Genomic DNA, 20,449 nt, shown 5'->3' on the forward strand with positions numbered 1-20,449 from the left:
AACTAAATAATAGTTAATTCAGTATTAATAGTAATAGAGTAAAAACAGAGGCTTATGCTTTTTGTGATAGTGAGATAAGTAATAAGTAACAATAATGAAAAGTACAAAAAATATAAAATAGCTTTAATCAGCTTGATACTAACAACTAAAATCATTAAATTAAGTTGCCTATCGATACAAGGTGTCCCAAAAGTAGTGGAACGGTCGAATATTTCGCGAACTAAACATCGGATCGAAAAACTGAAAAATACTTTTTCAGTCATTTTCAAAAATCTATCCAATGACACCAAACACCAACCCCCACTACACCCCCTGGAGGTGGGGTGGGGGGTAACTTTAAAATCTTAAATGGACACCCCCAGTTTTTTATGCAGATTTTAATTCGTCACGTAAAAGTAAGCAACTTTAATTGGGAAAAACGATTTATCCTGATTCCATAGGTAAATTATAGAAACAGTCTAATATCTCACGAAATACGCTTCCAAATGAGAAACTAAAAAACAGATTTTTAATCTTTTTCGAAAACCTTTCGAATAACACCAAACGTGACCCTCCAACCCACCCCTGGGGGTGGGGTGGGGGGTAACTTTAAAATCTTAAATAGCAACCTCCACTTTTTATTACAGATTCGGATCCGTCATGAAAAATTAAGCAACATTTATTCGAAACATTTTTTAGAATTGTTAATAGATGGGCTTTAATTGGAAAAATACGATTTATTAGCGCCATCTATCAGAAATTTTAAAAATATTTCGAATAAATGTTGCTTAATTTTTTATGGCGAATCCGAATCTGCAATAAAAAGTGGGGGTTGCTATTTAAGATTTTAAAGTTACCCCCCCCCCTCCCCACCTCCAGGGGGTGTGTTGGAGGGTCATGTTTATTGTTATTCGATAGGTTTTCGAAAAAGATTAAAAATCTGTTTTTTGGTTTCTCATTTGGAAGTGTATTTCGTGAGATATTAGACCGTTTCTATAATTTACCTATGGTATCAGGATAAACCGTTTTTCCCAATTATAGCGCCATCTATCCACAGTTCGAAAAAATGTCTTGAATAAAAGTTGCCTACTTTTACGTAAAGAATCCAAATTTGCAAGAAAAACTGGGGGTTTCCATTTGAGATTTTAAAGTTACCCCTCACCCCACCTCCAGGGGGTGTAATGGCGATTGGTGTTTGATATCATTGGATAGATTTTTGAAAATGATTGAACACGTATTTTTCAGTTTTTTGATCCGATGTTTAGTTCGCTAATTATTCGACCGTTCCGCTACTTTTGGGACACCCTATATAATAAGATTATGTATTTTAAAATTTAAATTATTTTTAGTTTTAAAGTCCTATTTATTTTTTATATTTGCTTGTTTTCTTTTCGAATTTTGTATAATATTATTTTATTAAAAATATCTAATTCGACATTTTATTTTATTTATCTATGTACCCCTTGTTTATTAAAAAATTAAGTTAAAAATTCAAATGGATTACAATAGTTGTTCAGAAGGAACGTTTTTGGACTTAATCAGTACATCTTCAGTGACCTTTAGAGTAGGTACTTGCATAACCGCAAAACCAAACAGTCGTAGAGTTTAAATTATTGTTTACATACTTAAAAGTAATAAATTAGCCGACTATAAGTCAATGCAAATTACATCTGTATTGGGCCATTATTACGTGCCAACCGTTGCCAAGAGTTTAACCTATTGTTGCCAACCATATCCCCAACATTTTATTTTATTTATATAGACCTTATTTTTTTAAAAATTTAACATCGAAGTAGAAAACTACTAAAAGTAAAGATTGAGATTTGATTACAGGACTTCCACTATGTGTTTATACTTATTTCGAATTTAACTTATTCTCTTCAGGGCACCTGTGTAGAGGCACTGAACTGAAGTCAAATAGTTTTATATTTTCGGTGTAATTATTAAAATAATTACAAAATATGCAACTAACACAACACCATCTATGAATCGTAAGTCAAAATAGGGCAGAAAATAAAAATCGAATTATTTATCCTCTGCGCTTTTTAAGATGGAAAAATAAAGCAGAACAGAGTGGTGAAATACTCGAAAAGGGAATCTATAGTTGCATTCACGACCTGTCGTTCACCGTGATAATAATCTTTACCGAACTATGTAGTTTCTTTTATACCAAAATGGTATGTTATTATATTCACAATTTTATATTAACTTATATTTACAAAAGTGAATAAACTAACTGAATAAACTAAAAGTAAAGATGATTAAAATTTTATTGCCGAACAGGGCCTCCACTATGTGCTTATAAGTATTTCGAATTTAACTTGAAAAGATGAAAAAAGGTAAAAAACTTCTGTTGTAATAATTATTGGCAAAGATCGTTTTCGGTCTTTCTCAGTCCATTTTGAGTTACACTGAAGTACAGTGGGACCCCGATAAGTCGGTCTCCGATAACCCGGAAGTCCGGCTAACCCGGACCAATTTTCATCAGACAAAACAAACACTTTTCCACTTTGACGTAGTTTTTACCAAGAAATAAACAATACTGTACTGTATACAACCTTAGCTAGGTATAATACGTAATTAAGATATATGTATTTAAGATGTATACTGAGCATATGTATTTCATGTTTTTGCAATTATAACGTGTATTTGTTTATTATTTATATTAATTTTATTAATTTTTACCATATTCTCCGCCTAACCCGGATTTTCGATAACCCGGATCGGCCGCGGTGCCGATTGATCCGACTTATCGATGTTCCACTGTAGGTACTTGCGCTAATAATCGCAAAAACAAACAGTGGTTGAGTTTAAAAAAGGTGTTTACATACATAAAAGGATTAAATTGGCCGACTTTAAGTCAATGAAAATAAATAACTACAGTTGAGTCCGGGAATCTTTACCCGTGTGTCATCATTTAAACTGTGTGTCACTTACTGTCACTTGCTGTTGCGTTTAGTAAATTTCAATTTCCGACTTATCATCGACTTTCGTATGCTTAAAATGATTACCGGACTCAACTGTATCTGGGAACTGCATTCTTCCCTACTCGAAATAGCAAATTACATCTGTATCATAGAAAAAAGTGTTGTGTGATTTGGTAGAATGCGATCTTACCCTTCAAAAAATATGTCACGTATTTCAGCACCTGGAAAATTGGAAGGATACTACAAATCTGGCCTCCACATAAGTGGTCTGTAGCTTCGACATGATAGGTGTGAAATTTTAAACGTTCTTGTTGTTGATTGGATAGGAAGGGTAGCGTTATCTAGCCTCCACGCTAGGTACACCATAGCCTCCATACGGTACTTCCAATATTTAATATTATTTTATTCAAGTGGACAATAAAGGTAAAACACAAACAACTTTTGTTTCTTAATTATTTATTTATACAATAATGTGACATTTTACATAGAAATATGAGTATTTAATTTCGATTAAATATATGTTTACTTGTTGAATTTATTGGCTGCACACAACAGCTGATCGGCCATTAGACCCAACAACAAAACAAGAAATAAAATGTGTATTTTAAAACTGTTGGATAAACAGTACCTACAATCAGAAAAACTTACCTTTAAAAAGGTACTCGATTATGAAATAACAAAAATATCAAAAAACACGACTGAATATCAGCTTTTTATGGTGACACAAACTAAACACAAACACCAACAAACACATCACATAACCGACCATATAAAATAAGTGAACGACAACGAACGAACGAACACGAACACAGATTACAGATTCACAGATAGCGCAGGATTTGTCAAAAGTCATGTTCCACCAATCACAATGCCGACATCAGCGCCTCTGACTAAACGGAAGGAAAATAAATACGATTACATGTTTTTTATTAGAGTTAGCGGGGCATGATCTGTATGGACCGGGATATTGTGACGTCAAAACGTCAAAATTTTTCCAAACATGTTGTGTCTAGGTATACGCTAACGTGTACGCAAATAAAAAAGTTAGGTAGAATTAAACGTCATAACAAATATTTTTCTATCAAACAAACACTAAACATATCAAAATAGCGTGTATCAAAATATACAGTCACTGTCCACGCTAAATAGTCACTAGCTTGATGAAGTTTAACTCTTTTATTTGCGTACATTTTAGCGTGTACCTAGACACAACGTGTTTGGAAAACTTTTTTTGACGTTTTGACGTCACGACTATCACGGTCTATTGGACCGCTATTGGACCTGCTAACTGTTGCCAAGAGTTGACAGGTAATAGGTACGTAATAGTAATTCACTGTTTACCTGGCGTTACTCATTACTCTTAAGTCTGTTTTAGACTATAACATAAAATGATATAAGAAAATGGTATAACAAAAACTTACATGAAATGATTGTGTACAATATTAATACAAGAAGTTTTGTGTATTACTTTGGTATCAAAATATGTTATGTGATTCTGCGCATTACATGCTTAAAAAGTACTTTTTTTTTTATATTTTTGTGATGGTACATGTACTGTTAACCTCAATTGTCTTCTTCTTATTTTCTTTTAAGAATATTTTAACCTCATTTTTCTCAACATTTAACATGGTTAGTTTTATCTTTGATATTTTATATTACAAAGATATATTTTATATGATTGATAAGAAAACTCTATTATTATCAGCTGCTTCCATTGCAACATTTCTTAAAAGAAAAGTTAACCTTAAAAGAACCAATCAACCAATGTGACAGTATAATGAAAATAACCTAACTGCGCATGCCGAGAGTTGACAGTTTTTAATTTTTGCTAAAAAAACCTCATCAAACCTAATTTAATTTGAAAACAGTTGTTAGTTCTTGTTAATTTTTTATTTATCGTTGATAAGAAGTCGAGGTCCGCTGGGATGAACAGCCTCGGCTTATTTTCGCAGTGAATATCTGTTGTGAATTTTGTTGTGTTTGACATTTGATTTTTTGAAGAAACCTTAAAATAGACAAATCTGTGATTATCGTTCGAGGTGAACGGACGACTTTTGAAACTCATCCAAAGGGTAAGGGCCAGAACTATCTATATTTTCCTGTTAATTTCTAATTTGCATCGACTGGCATAGATTTTAAATTCGTCAATCTGCCGCATAAGATGGAGGAAGAAGTTTCTCCCGATCCTCCTCCACCACCTGACCCTCCTAATAAAATCAACCAACATGAATGTCAATCTCAACCTCCAATTATTCAGAAAAGTCTTAAAGGAAAAAAAAATACTATATTCGGAGACCGACATAGGTCCTTATGAAGTATTTGTCCAGGGTCAGGATAAAAATATTGGAGATTACTACGTGTTAAGTATAGCTAAATCTATTTCCGTTTTAAAAATTAAAGACATCACGAAAATCAGTAGAAAAGGTAAAAACAGGATAGGGGTATTATTTGCCACTAGAAAAGCAGCCAACGATTTCGTTGTGAGGAAAGATTGGGAAGCCCTAGGGTATGACGTGTTCATTCCATTTCATCAGATTTCTTGTAGGGGTATAGTAAGGGGAGTTAATAAAAGATTCACAGAGGAAGAAATAAAGGAGGCATCAGAAACCAACTTGGCTTTATGTAAGATATTAAGTGTTAAGCGAATGAACCGAAGAGTACAAGTGGATTCAAAGGTTGAATTTATCTCCACTGGAACTATTAGCATAACTTTTTCAGGAAAAACTATTCCTAAAGAAATTTCCATATATCAACTACCAATGAGGGTCACACCATTCATCAGCCCTGTTCTTCAATGTGGGAATTGCTTACTTTATGGCCATTCTACGAACCAATGTAGAGGAAAAAAGAAATGTGCTAGATGCGGAACTTCTCATGAGGATTATTCATCTAATACGTGTACAAAATATTGCATTTTCTGCAAATCTTCTGACCATGAATCAAGTAGTCGTAATTGTAGAGAGAGAGAGTCAGACAAAAAGATATTAAGAATCTAATGTCCTTTTCTAATCTATCTTTCTATGAGGCAAGTCAGCAGGTTCCTAGGATCCATAATATTTCATCTTTAAACAGAAACGATTTCCCCCCTTACATAGCGATCAGAATAATTCTAATGGCATCTTACCACAGGAGAGGAGGTCTGCAGCCTCAGCTCAATATTCAAAACCTTTTAGTCAAGTCACTCAATCTCCATCAAAAAGAAGAAGACCTTCAATACAAGAAAATACAGGTTATGATAAAATCTCCCACAAAAGACTACTTATTAATCCATCAGGTAGAAGAATAAATGAGCCCTCGACTTCAAAATTCAATCCTGCTCACTCTGATTCTCAAATCACTAACTCACAATCTTTATCCCAACTTCATTTGGATTTCAATCAGGCCATGTCTATGCTGAACCAATCTCACAGGGAGCTCGTCATGACCTTCATTGGGGACTTAACAAACTCAAAATCATACTCCATTCCTTACAATATGGCAGATCTAAAGACTAGCATAAACAAAAGTGTATCACCTTTCAATACAAATGTAAACCAGGGTCGGAGGGGAATAGAGGATCTCGAGCCTGAGGATTCGAGATCTTTTGACTCCTTGGTCTAGCAAACATACTCTATATAATGAATCCTAACACTCCGATAACTATTATTCAGTGGAATATACGTTCATATAACACTAATTCTGACAATCTAAAAATCATTATAAAAACCTTAACCCAGATATAATCCTTATTAGCGAATCTTGGCTCTCAAACCAACATGTTATAAGATGTAGAGGGTATCAAATAATCAGAAAAGATCGAGAGGATGGCTATGGCGGATTAATTACTCTTATCAAAAACAATATTGATTATAGGGAAATTCAAATTGCCAATCCAGGCTTCAATCATGATGTCCAATTCCAACTCACATTTCTCCCTAACTTTAATTTGAATATTCTTAATATATACTGTCCACAAGACAACTCTATCTCCAAATCCAACTGGTTTTCCCTTGTTAAATCACTTAATAAGCCATTTTTAATCATGGGTGATCTAAATTGTAATCATAAGGCATGGGGTAGTTCTAGAGACAGTCACAATGGTAGGATTATTTTTGATTCTTTGGAGGAACTTGAGCTAGTATTTCTCAATGATGGGTCCCCAACTAGACTGGTGGCCCCAGGAGGCAGTAAGTCGGTAGTAGATCTAACAATGGCATCAGTCGATGTGGCAGCCAGTGTGGGCAAGTGGTCCACTATTTCAGATACTGGAACTAGTGACCACTTCCCCATAATATGTCAGATAGGTGTATGTCCTCAATCTCCCCCGCATTCATGTAAAAGAAGAAATCTAAAGAAAGCTGATTGGTCTACTTATCATAACAATTTAAACAGCATTTTCTCAGCTTCTCCCATGGAAGATTACGAATTTTTTACTAACTCCATATCATCGGTAGCTGATGAAACAATACCTTGGCTTCACCCTCCTAATAATTCCAAATACCACATTCCATGGTGGGATGACTCATGTGCTGAAGTCGTCTCTGCGAGAGTGTCTGCCTTAAAAAAATTTAAAAATATCCTCTCAATGAAAAACTATATCGAGGCTAAAAAGAATATAGCCAAATCAAGGAAATTCCTAAAATCAAAACGTAAAAATTGTTTCAGGCTATTTTGCAGTAAATTAAATAGAAACACTCCTCTAAAAGTTGTGTGGGAGAAAATTAATAAGGTATCGGCTTCGAAACCTTCAATATATACACAATTGCCCCCTACTCCTATATCCCACGAAATTCTATGTTGCTTAACCCCCCTTTCCGCTGTAAATAAAGTATTGGTTAGATCTCCTCAAGCCCTAGAACCGCCATTTGCTCTCGACGAGTATCAGAACTCCCTCTCAATTAAATCTGACTCGGCTCCTGGTTTGGATCAGATTTCCTACTCAATGTTAAAAAATCTTCCCATTGTTGGATCTTTGTTATTAATTCAACTTTTCAATGAAAGTCTTAGAACGGGTATAGTTCCTGTTCAGTGGAAACAATCAGTAATTTTACCTATAATAAAAAAAGATAAAGATTGTAATAATCCGTTAAACTTTAGACCAATAGCTCTTTCTTCATGTGTAGGCAAAATGCTCGAAACTATTAAGGCTGTATGACACTATGCATTTTCTTGTATCATTTCTAATATCGTTTCTGATATCGTTTCTTGTATACATTTTCTTGTATCATTTCTTGTACGTACATTTGTGCCCTGTATGACACTATGCAAGTTCTTGTATCGAAAACTGTATGAAATTCGGCACGTGATTGGTCGAAATTTTGTTTGTCACCCTGTCACGTTACATTGGTATGGTAGTACTGCGTCTACAGCTGATTTTAAGGATTTTATAAAATTTATAAACTTTTAAAAACAAATATTTTAATGTTATAATAACTAGAATTTTTACGTTGACTGTTGATTATTTGTGTTTTTTATTTTGTTTTGATATTTGTGCAAAAATATTTGCATTATAATTATCTTCAGTTTGATCCAAATTGGAACTACATATTGTATTTTCCTCTATTAAAAAATTATGCAATATGAAACCCAAAGTTATTCTAAATATATGGTTATTAGTAGAACAGTAGTCCATACCAAACGGTATATTAAGTATCAATAAAATATTTATAAATAATACCTACAAAACACAAATAAATTCATCAAGACATAAATCATATGATCTCATTTTCAGCCGCCATTATGACATTTAGAAGTTTTACCAGCAGGTTTTACGTTTTTGCTCTTTGCGCAGAAATTGGCGCAGTTATTGTACAAGAATCTGTGCCTGACACAAATTCTTGTATCGTTTCTGATATCGTTTCTTGTATCTGTGTATGACACTATGCATTTTTTTGACACATCAGAAACGATATTAGAAATGATACAAGAAAATGCATAGTGTCATACAGCCTTTATAAAGAATAGAATAGAGTGGACTGTGGGACATAATAAGATTTTTAATCCACTACAACTAGGATTTAGAAGGGGTAGAGGTTGTACGGAATGCCTTACATACCTCACCTCAACAATTCAAATAGGCTTCGCTCAAAACCAATACACTATTGGCATCTTTCTAGATATCTCTTCTGCTTATGATAATGTCAATATATCACTCCTGTATTCCAAATTATTAAAGTATAACATTCCAACCCAACTGGCTAATTTGATTTTCTGCCTTCTAAATGATAGAGAGCTATTTGTCAAAGACAAACTGGGACAAACCCATGGCCCAAGAAAATCAAGTCTGGGACTACCCCAAGGTTCCCCATTAAGCCCTATCCTCTTCAACCTATATTGTCTTTCCCTGTATAATTTAATCCCCTCTTCATGCAAACTAATTCAGTATGCAGACGATTTGGTTCTTCTGATTAGAGGGAGTGATATTAATAAATTGGTAATTAATGTAAATAAATTCTTGATTCAGATGGAATCATGGTTGCTAGACCACAATTTAAATCTATCTAAGAACAAATCTTCTGCAATATTATTTACAAAAGGAAACACGAAAATCTCTCCCCCTAACGTAATATTTTGTAACCAGAATATTGGTTGGGTTAATTCAGTCAAATACCTGGGGGTAAATATTCAAAAAAACTTAAAGTGGAATTCATATGTAAACTCAATAGAACTAAAAGTAAATCGTGGCCTGAATGTGATGAAAGCTCTTTGTGGGACTTATTGGGGAAGTGATCCAAAAACCTTACAAATTGTACACAATGGTCTGATTCAGAGCCATCTGGACTATGGCTGCCAGGTAATTTTCGATTGTCCAACTTCCTTAATTAAAAGATTGGAGAAACTAAAATACAAAAGTATCCGAATTATAACTGGATGCATGAAATCTACCCCAATTCATGCTCTCTTAAGTGAAAGTGGTCAGATCTCGCTTAAATCTAGATGGGAATGACTTAGCTCTAAATTTATATTAAAAAAATTAATGTTAATTGGCAACCCAATTATTTCCGCTCTCGACCTGTTAGACTTGGCAATTCAAAGGAACCAAAATAATTGGAAAAACAGAAATATTCCATTTCTAGTGCTTTTAAAAAACAAATTTAAAAGTACTTATCCCAACTTATATTTAAGTGACTTATACCCATGCCATAACTTTGAACTAGACCATCAATTATCAACAATTCCAATCATAAATATCCAATCTTATCGTTCAGATGAACTTGCCTCAGTTCAACTCCAAAAAATAATTCTAAATAAACCTAGTCACACCAAATTCTTCACGGACGGCTCGGTTGATGATGAAGGATCAGCAGGCTTTGGTGTCTTTAGCCGAGAGATCAACTATTCTTATACCAGTAAACTACCTAAGTATACCCAAATATGTACGGCTGAGATTGTCGCAATTAATCATGCCCTCCAAATTATTTTGAAAAATGGGATTAAACAAGCAATCATCTGCTCGGACTCTAAAAGTGCCTTACAGAAAATAGGCAGATCAACCTATTCTATGGAAACAGAACATTCATCGTTCATGACCAAGAGAGGCATCATTGAAGCGAAAGAAAATAACGTTAATATTAGTCTGGCATGGATTCCAGGACACTCGAATATTAAAGGGAATATGGTGGCTGATAAACTAGCTAATATAGGTAGAACCTTAAATGTAGCTGCTGGTATCACTCTTCACTATTCCAACTTTCTACCAGACATCAAGCATTCCATCTGGAATCGGTGGAAGCAAGAATGGCAGAGGAAAAATCGAAATAATTCATTTTACTCTAAAATTGTAGGTCACATAGATAAACTCCCCTGGTACCACAATTTTGCATACCAAGACAGAAGACATATAACCACCATTATTAGAATGAGGACAGGTCATTGTGCTACTCCAGTTCACCTATTCAGGATAGGAGTAAAAGACGACCCATATTGTGACTGTGACCGAGTTGGGTCCTTAAATCATCTGATTTTTGAGTGCCCTATGAATATGTCACCCAATTTTGACCTATATAAAGAATTAGCCAAAACAAATATCCCTACTCCCATTGAAATTTGCCTACTTATGTCCAACCTTAATCCACGTAGGATTAACCTGATCCTTAAATTCCTTAACTTAGCCAAACTTAATTTATAAATTAATCAATTCCCAAATTTGAATTAAAAAAATTAAGAAGATAAAGATATAAAAAGATATTAGACCTCCAAATGATAAAAGTCTATTGCCTTTCCTGTAGGGACTGTCTGGCCCTATAAGAAGATGTTCCTGCTAATATATATTTAAAAAAATTGAGGCTTTAACATATATATTTGGAAATATTCGATTGCCCAGAGCAAGACAAGAGTATTTCCCTGGTGTAAGCTGGGCGAATTATCCCGAGGTAGTGTTGCCCAAAATCGGTCTTGGTCTTGCAGTCTTGGTCTTGTTCTAGCAAGACCAAGACCAAGACCAAGACCGCCTTATTTTAGCAAGACCAAGACCAAGACTGACCGTGCAAGACTTGAGCAAGAACAAGACTAAGCCTGCGAGACTCTTGCGTCTTGCAGTTAGGATTGAGTGTCGTTTTATGGAATATATTAGTTCGGGAATATAGGTTTGGATCCCCCGTATGAAAAAAAAGTTGATTAATAGCCAGCTGAAAATTTGTTAATATCTTAAGGGTGTCTAGTCGGACAAACTTTGATGTATGGAAACACTGGAACAGGGGAAGTTTTAAGTGTGGAACAGGTTAAACATTTGGAACGTCAGACCACGAAAACGTCACATGTATTTTGTCCGACAGAACTTCCAATTGATTTGTTACCCTTTCATTAAACGCTCATGCAAAAATCAGACTGCTATTTATCACCTGTCATAATTCCTGTCATTTGACATGTTCTACGTGTTCCACTCATTAAAATGCCCATTTAGTGATAAATAGCAGTCTGATTTTTGCATGAGACTTTAATGAAAGGGTAACAAATGAATTGGAAGTTCTGTCGGACAAAATACATGTGACGTTTTCGTGTTCTGACGTTCCAAATTTTTAATCTGTGCCGCAATTAAAACTTCCCCTGTTCCAGTGTTCCCATATATCAAAGTTTGTCCGACTAGACACCCTTAATCTATTAACAAATTTTCAGCTTGCTATTAATCAACTTTTTTTTCATACGCGGTATCCAGACCTAATATGCTTAGAGACAATGAGACGCAAAAAAATATATAACAAAAATTTGGAAAATTGGATTTATGCGCATTATTAACAATACGATAAGCATATATAGCGAATTAAAATATCCATATAAGAACACTCAAAATATTTATTTTCATTCTTTCCTAATATCAGACAACGCCTTCGCTCTGAAAGTAATTGTACTAGATTTTGAGAATACCTTTCATAGAATAATCTGCTTGTGTTGTGTGACGCCGCCGACAGTATAATAAAATTGAAACTTTTAAAGATATAATGTCGCCTTTGTTGATAAAAATATGATACAAATAGCATATCCACTGTTACGAACACCCAGTCAATTGTCTTTCCTTATCAGTTAGTGGGAATAATACCATATCGTAAAGACTAAATGTCCTACTTATAAACTTTTTGCAGAGTGTGCAATTAGATATTAGATCAATAGGCCAAACAAAACTTTTTGCTGAAAAAGCACTAGATAAGATAATGCCCAGCTACCCTGTATAGTCCATTCACTCACGGTAAAATATTATAAAACCTTGAAATTTTAAAGAACCGTTAGGATTTTGGATTGACATGTTTTGGTGCACATAGCTAACACGCCAAAAAAGAGATATTGGCCGATGCATGTGTGATTTTGCCCTGGGGATGAGTTTCACCTTTCACCCCTTCTTGGGGGGTTAAAAAACAAAGCTTCAAAATAAGTCAAGGTTGAATAAACTGACTAATTCTAAGCAACTTTTGTTCTTTTTTATTCATCTACAAATAAACCAAGTCAATACTTTTCGAGCTATTTGCGACTGTATATGTTCATTTTTCAACAAAAAAAACACACGTTTTTCGACGGTTTTTGCGCAAAGGACTCAAAAAGTAAGTATTTTATCGAAAAAAATATTCTAAGCAAAAATATATCTTATAAAAAATTGAAATAAAATGATGCATCTAATGGTAGGGAAACCCAGACGGGGATTTTTGCAGTTACTGGAGTGCGTCAGGTTATCACATGGGGAGAAACCATATATCTACCATATATTGGCTTTTAATATAGGAGAATTGGTTAAGGGAGGCCCGAAAAAAATATACATCCTTAGAAAAACTCGAAATCGTCAGATAAAGATAAGGTAAGTTTAGTATGTACATGCAAAACAGTGTATATTTAAAAAATCAGACGATTTGAGCGGGGCGTAAGGAAATGGGTGAGTCACACAGTTTCACAAAAAAGCGAATATTTCGCGAAATGAATGTCAGATCGAAAAATTAAAAAGTACGTTCAATATTTTTCAAAAATCTATCGAATGATACTAAACACGACCACCCACGGAGAGGGGTGGGGGTAAATTTTAAATTGTAAATGTGAACCTCACGATATTTCGCGAAAAGAATATGAGATCGAAAAACTGAAAATTACATGTATTCAATATTTTTAAAAAATCTATCGAAGTACACCAAACACAAGTTGAAAACTTTTATTAAGAAACAGACTGACTCCCGTGGGACATGGTAGTCATGGTCAGTTAGTTAGACGTTAGACTATAGGAAGGGATAGTTTAGATCGTGGGCTCAAACCCACCCAATGTGAGTTGTTTAGACATTTATTAATTTGGTTGGTTTTTACTATGTCTATGTTAAGTCAAGCTGAAAATGTACCTATACGTTTACGTTAATCTAAGATCTAAAGTAATATTCAATATATAGCAATATACTAGTGGGTAACTGCGAGACTTGCAAGACTCTTGCTGCAAGACCAAGGCCAAGACCAAGACTGGGAGTGCAATACCAAGACCAAGACCAAGACCAGGTGTATTGGTGCAAGACCAAGACCAAGACTGTGCAAGTCTCGTCTTGGTCTTGCATTTGGGCAACACTATCCCGAGGGATATAACCCAATAAAGGAAGAAGAAGAAGAAAAACTGCGCATGCCTGTGTACTAAAAATTGTTATCAAATAGGACATGTTCTAATTTGTATAACGTTTTCTGTTAACAGATTTTGTTTCCTGTTTTACATTGTGACAAAACTTAGTATACCATTTTCTTATATCATTTTATGTTATAGTCTAAAACAGACTTTATGTCATCTAGGTCTAGCCATCTCTTTTGAGGTCTTCCTATGCTTCTTGTCACCGTCCTTGGTCTCCATTCCAGGATTCTCCATGTCTACCTGTTACGACCGCCCTAGTAACATTTCATTCTTATAATTTCTTCTACGATATCTCCGATCTTCGTTATACGTGTTATCTCGGTAATCTTGTCTCTCAGTGATATTCCAAGCATGTTTCGTTCCATTGTCTTTGCGTTGTTTCTAAAGTTTATTTTTTAACCAGGAGGTGTAAACTAAAAAGACAGATTCACACCCAAGAAAGCCACTAGAATAATAACCAAATGCATCTTCTTTTTTGGTTGATCGAGTCGGCCCTCAACGGTAATCCATAAATATTATATTAAATTAATACGTCGCTAAAGAGTTCCAAAAACAACTGCTTTTTATATAAAAGCAGACTAACAAGCTAAAAATTAAACGAATAACACAGAAAACACAAAAATCGCCGATATAACTGAATTAACCTATGAAATGTCACTAGTGTCAAAATTTGATAAATGCCATTAATGTCAAAATTTTATAACAGTGGAGTCAACTTGCCTGCGGTTGGACCAGAGATATGTCAACAATAGATCAGGTTAGGGATATGCCACTCAATGCATCGGGGTGTAACGCCAATATCAAGTACAGTGGTCTAGCTATCTTTGTCTGTCGTACAAGTGTGAGCGTATCTACCAAGAGGTGGGAGTAATGGAACGACACAGACACAGAGACAGCGGCCATCATATGCTAGAGAGAGAAAGCTAAGCGCCGGTAGAAAGATATAGATAGACCACCGACCCGAACTGCTCCGCGTTACGCTATTTTTCGGACCTGGCCTAATCTATTGTGTTATTATATCTATGGGTTGGACCCATGGGTTGGACCAATTACAAACAAGCAATACAGCGCGGTGAATTTGAATCACTTCTCTTGGTTAAAAAACAAACCCTAGTTATTTAGCAGATTTTATGCTAATTCCACAGTCTCAAATCCCTAGGTACAAAGGTAGGTAGTATGTATGTGTTAATATACGCCTTTTTATTTAAGTTTATACGAATGGATGTATGTTTCAAGATATATCCTAATTTGCCGATGAAAGGGATCCATGCCAGTTGTGTTCTTCTTTTAATTCGTAGTGTTTAACATTTTCTATGGCGTGGTTTTGTATAGGGCTTTTCATTCACAGTCATTTGTTTCGAGCTTCTGTCATGTGTCACATAATATTAATATATCTACGTCATACGTTATTGCTATATACAATGATACAAAGCAAAGACGTATGACGTAGATATATTAATATTATGTGACACATGACATAAGCTCGAAACAAATGACAATCGATGAAAAGCCCTATTGGTTACGATTTGGATTAGTAATTTATACATGTTTAATAGTAAGGATATTAATCGATAAATTATTGATGTTCGTTTTGTGTCTATTTTCGTACATAGTACATAGTACCGAATGACTTCGGAGTTCGTACCATTAGGGGAGACCGGGGTTAGTGTGCCATAGGGGCAAGTTCGCCCACATGCCGTATTTTCGATGTAAATCACGATAATGCGCCAATGGCTTGACCACACCTTTGTTACCTCGCCCGGCAACTGCGAGTTCCGTTTTAGTTATCTATAAGACTTCGTTGCGTGCATACCGCTGTTTAAGTGTTTTTCGAATTGGTGAGTAAATTTTACCTCTGTTATATTTTTTATGTTTGTGTGGGTATAGGTATTCTAGAAGTTTTTATTTTTAAATCTGCAAATACATGCTACGATTGTAATATATTGGTAGAATTGTAGTTTTAAAATATCGCTTATTTTGTTAACTGGCTACCATTTTTGTAAAATATTCTAGTCGGGGCTAGTTGGCCCTTATTAGCGGGAGTTAGTTAGCCATATGGCGAATTAAACCCTGCTCTTTTATTGTGCTTACATACAAAACGAAATATTTTACTTTTTAGAAAAAAAAAAATGAGAACATACAAAAGGAAAACAGCGAAGGGTGAAACCCAGGACGATATTATGAAGCGAGCAGTGAAGACCGTTCTTGAAGAAAATTATTCGGTCAGAAAAGCTGCAAAAAATTTTAAGATACCAAGTAAAACCGACAGGTAATCTTTAACTTATTTTGTTTTCTTTTTCTTCAGCCGATTAAAATTTGTATGTATTTTCTACTGAACAGGAAGAACTTTTGAGTGGTTATTTAAAAACGATAATTATTATGGTCTATGCCCTAAAGACGTCCGAAAACTTGTCTTTGAATATGCATCCAAAATAAACACGATATTTCCTGAGCCTTGGAAAAATAAAAAGATGGCAGGAGAGGACTTGTTTTATACAGTAATATAAACATTAACATGATTAATTATACAGGGTGTCCAAAAACATTTTTGTTTCATTAAATTAATTGATACAAAAAGAAGAATGTATGTAATTTATTTAATTCAAAATACATTCTGCTGCTATCAGAAAACAAAAATAAATGTTTATTGAACAAATAAACATTACTTTTCACTTAAATTCAATGTTCAAGCTGCCACCCATCTGCCTCTTGGCAGTTTGAACATTGAATTTAAGCAAAAATCAATGTTTATTTGTACAATAAACTTTTATTTATGTTTTGTAACAGCAGTAAAATGTATTTTAAATTAAATAAATTACATACATCCTTCTTTTTGTGTCAATTAATTTAATTCAAAAATTTTTTTTTGAACACCCTTTATAATTAATCATGTTAATGTCTATATTACCGAATAGGGAATTGAATAACCTTTCAAATGAGCTAGCACTCGACCCCTATTCCCATTTAAAAAAATAGTCGATTACGTCATCACGCCCAAATGGATGACGTCACTAGTACCATATATATGTCAAAACATCATAATTTAAAAATTGAATAACTTTTGCATTTTACATTTTTTTTTATTTCTGTAAATAAAGCAGTTTACAGGGGGGTCAAAATATAGTGAATAACCCTCTATCTCTACCATATATTGGCTCTTAACACAGGGAAGTTCGTTAAGGGGGGCCCGAAAAAAAATATATCCTTAAAAATACTCGAAATTGTCAGATTAAGATAAGGTAAGTTAAGTACACGCAACAGAGTGTATATTTAAAAAATCTGACGATTTGAGCGGGGTGTAAGGAAATGGGTGAGTCAAAAAGTTTCACAAAAAAAGCGAATATTTCGCGAAATTAACGTCAGATCGAAAAACTAAAAAATACGTCTTCAATATTTTTCAAAAATCTATCGAATGGTACTAAACATGACCCCCACGGAGAGAGATGGGGGTAAATTTAAAATTTAAATACAAACCCCGCAATGTTTCGCAAAATGAACATCAAATCTAAAAACTGCAAAATACACTTTCAACATGTTTTTGAAAAAAACGTATCGAATGGTACCAAACACGAACCCCCACGGAGGTGGGGTGGGGGTTACTTTAAAATCTTAAATGGGACCCCCAAATTTTTATTGCAGATTTGGATTTCTTACTTAAAAATAAGTAACGTTTATTCGAAACATTTTTTCGAATTATGGAGAGATGGCGCTATAATCGGAAAAAACGATTGTTGGAAATGGAAAATTAAAATAAAAAATGGAAAGTCCCCACTAAAATGGAAAATTTTACTTAACTTTTTTTGGTTTTAGGACCTAATAATCACAACCCAATAGGTCACCATAACGCTCGAGTGACTGCATATTTAGCATACTTTGCCCCCCTACCATTATCCCTTTGTCAAAAAAGAACAACGCAACAAAGTGTAAAGAAAGACCACTGACTGATAAGTCTGATGAGAAATTCCTTAAAGTTATTCCTCAAAGTTCTTCACTACAGAATCTCCACAAAATGCGAGAAGGTTACTGGTTACTTCAATGTAGATTTAGAAAACGGTTAGGTACAAGGGAAGCACTAGTGGCAACCCAGGTGATAGCCCAGAACTGCTACGATAAAAAAAGATGTAATAATGTGCTTTATATATTATGAAAAAGCGTTAGGTAGAGTACACCATCATAAACTCGTACATATACTAAAACAACTCGACATAAATATATCAAAAAGACATTCGTTGCATAGAAGCTATTTACTGGAATCAAACAGCTGTCGTCAAGGTGGATAACGAAACAACGCAAGCTCAAAATATTCTGAGAGGTGTAAGCATTCTCTCTCCGCTACTGTTTAATTTATATTCAGAAAGTAATTTCCAGGAAGCTCTTGAGGAATGCGAAAGCGGCATTAAAGTAAATGGTAGCTGGGTCAATAATAGGTACCTATATACGATATGCGGATGACTCGGTCTTATAGCGGACAATACAGAAGACCTCCAAAACCTTCTTAATAAAATTGGAGAACGTAGCAAGAACATGGGACTTAGTATCAACATAAAAAAGACGAAGTTCCTTATAATCAGCCGTCAAATATTTCAACATCAAAATGCAAGACTAGCATACAACAATCAAGATGTAGAAGAAAATTTAAGTGCCTGGGAACCTTACTATGTGAAGAGTGGATGTCGGATATGGAAATTAAATGACGTATAGAAAGGGCCAGAAGCGCATTTATAAAATTCAGAAACGTCTTTACGAGCTCTGACTTTGACCTGAACATAAGATTAAGATTCACAAAATGCTATATCTAATATGGTCAGTGCTCCTATATGGCATGGAAGGAAGGACATAAAAATAAACACAATGAATAAGCTAGGGCCATTTGAGATGTGGATTTATCAACGAATCCTTAAAGTTCCCTGGATCAAATGCACGGATCAAAAGCACGAATAACAAATGAAGAAATCCTGAGAAGAATTGGTACAGAACGACGACTACTATGCACAATTAAACAGAGAAAAACGGCATATCTGATACATGTAGATACCAATTTCTACAAACCTTAATCAATTATTGAAGGAAAGATCGAAGGAAAAAGCGGAGTGGGCAGGAAAAAATGTCATGGCTCCGTAATGTCAAACAATGGACAGGGCTAAAAAACATATGAGACCTAATACATACTACAAGGGATGGAGAAAAATGGTCAAACGTGATCGCAAACATCCATTAGTGGATTGCGTAAGAAGAGACATAGAGATTATTAGATTGTTGGTATAGTTTCTCTCATCGTTATCAATTTTTTTTCTCACTGTTCTTATTAATGCGTATTTGTATAGAAGGAAATATAACCCAAGATATCGAGAAAAATAACTGAGATGGTATAGACATGGTCAATAGGGTGGTTCGAAAAAAACTTTTTTTTTTTAATTCAGATCGCTATAGTGCGCAAAAGTTGGCATTGGTATAGACTTGAAAAAAGCACTAATTATTATTTTTTTATTAATTTGTCTTCCGGCCGCGCAATGCTATCGAAGTTAGCAAAAATTGTGAAAAACCTTAATTTTTCATATTTTTTTTTAACAGGCCAGATGGTTTTAATTGCGTTCCTATACCATGAATTAACTACTAAAAGTATGTAAAATCAATATAAATGCACTTATTATACATTTGTTTCATATCTTCTGGTCGCGCAACAAAATACAAAATAAGTAAAATTACAGTCGAACCCGCTTATTGGAATAGCCTTTGTGCAAGGCAAAAATATTCTTATAACCGGGATATTCTAATAACCGATCATTGGTGGCTAGTCGAAATAAGTGTTACCGAATATACGTAATAATATTATTTACATACTATGCCAATGTGTAGTTTTACATACTATGCCAATATGTAGTTTTATTACATACTATGCCAATATGTATATCATATTATATGTACCTACATATTCAGTGTATGTAAATGGTTTTAGGTCTTTTTACGTCAATAATACAGTAGTGTGTAGTATTTATCTATGTATGTGTTAAATACCAAATTACATTACATGTATGTGAATGAATACATTATATAATTAATATGAAATGTATGCAATATGTAGATATGTAAATATTTTCTTATTAAAATGCATACCTATATAACAAAATTACTTTTTTTTTTCTTGAGAAATTATTGGTAATTATAGCTTTTTCGTTGTTAATCCGTGTGGTCATCCTTAATCCATTGGTTGAATAGAAGTTTTATTGGCGTCAAGAAATGGATTGTTATAATACATTCTTGTTCTTTTCTCTTCTTTTCGAATTTAACAAAGCCATAATTCCATCTTACAAACAAGTAGGTACTCTCTGAGTGAATTCTAACTAAACTGCTTCTAACAATTTTATAACAGGCAACAGTGCCTTCGTGTAGACAAATAAAAATTATTTTATGACCCATGCATTTGTCGGCTATGCTAAAGATCGAATTGGTATTCCTAACAAAGTAATAAATATTTATTACCCTA

The sequence above is a fragment of the Diabrotica virgifera genome, chromosome 3 (assembly GCF_917563875.1).
Source record: "Diabrotica virgifera virgifera chromosome 3, PGI_DIABVI_V3a".
NCBI classification, from domain to species: Eukaryota; Metazoa; Arthropoda; class Insecta; order Coleoptera; family Chrysomelidae; genus Diabrotica; species Diabrotica virgifera.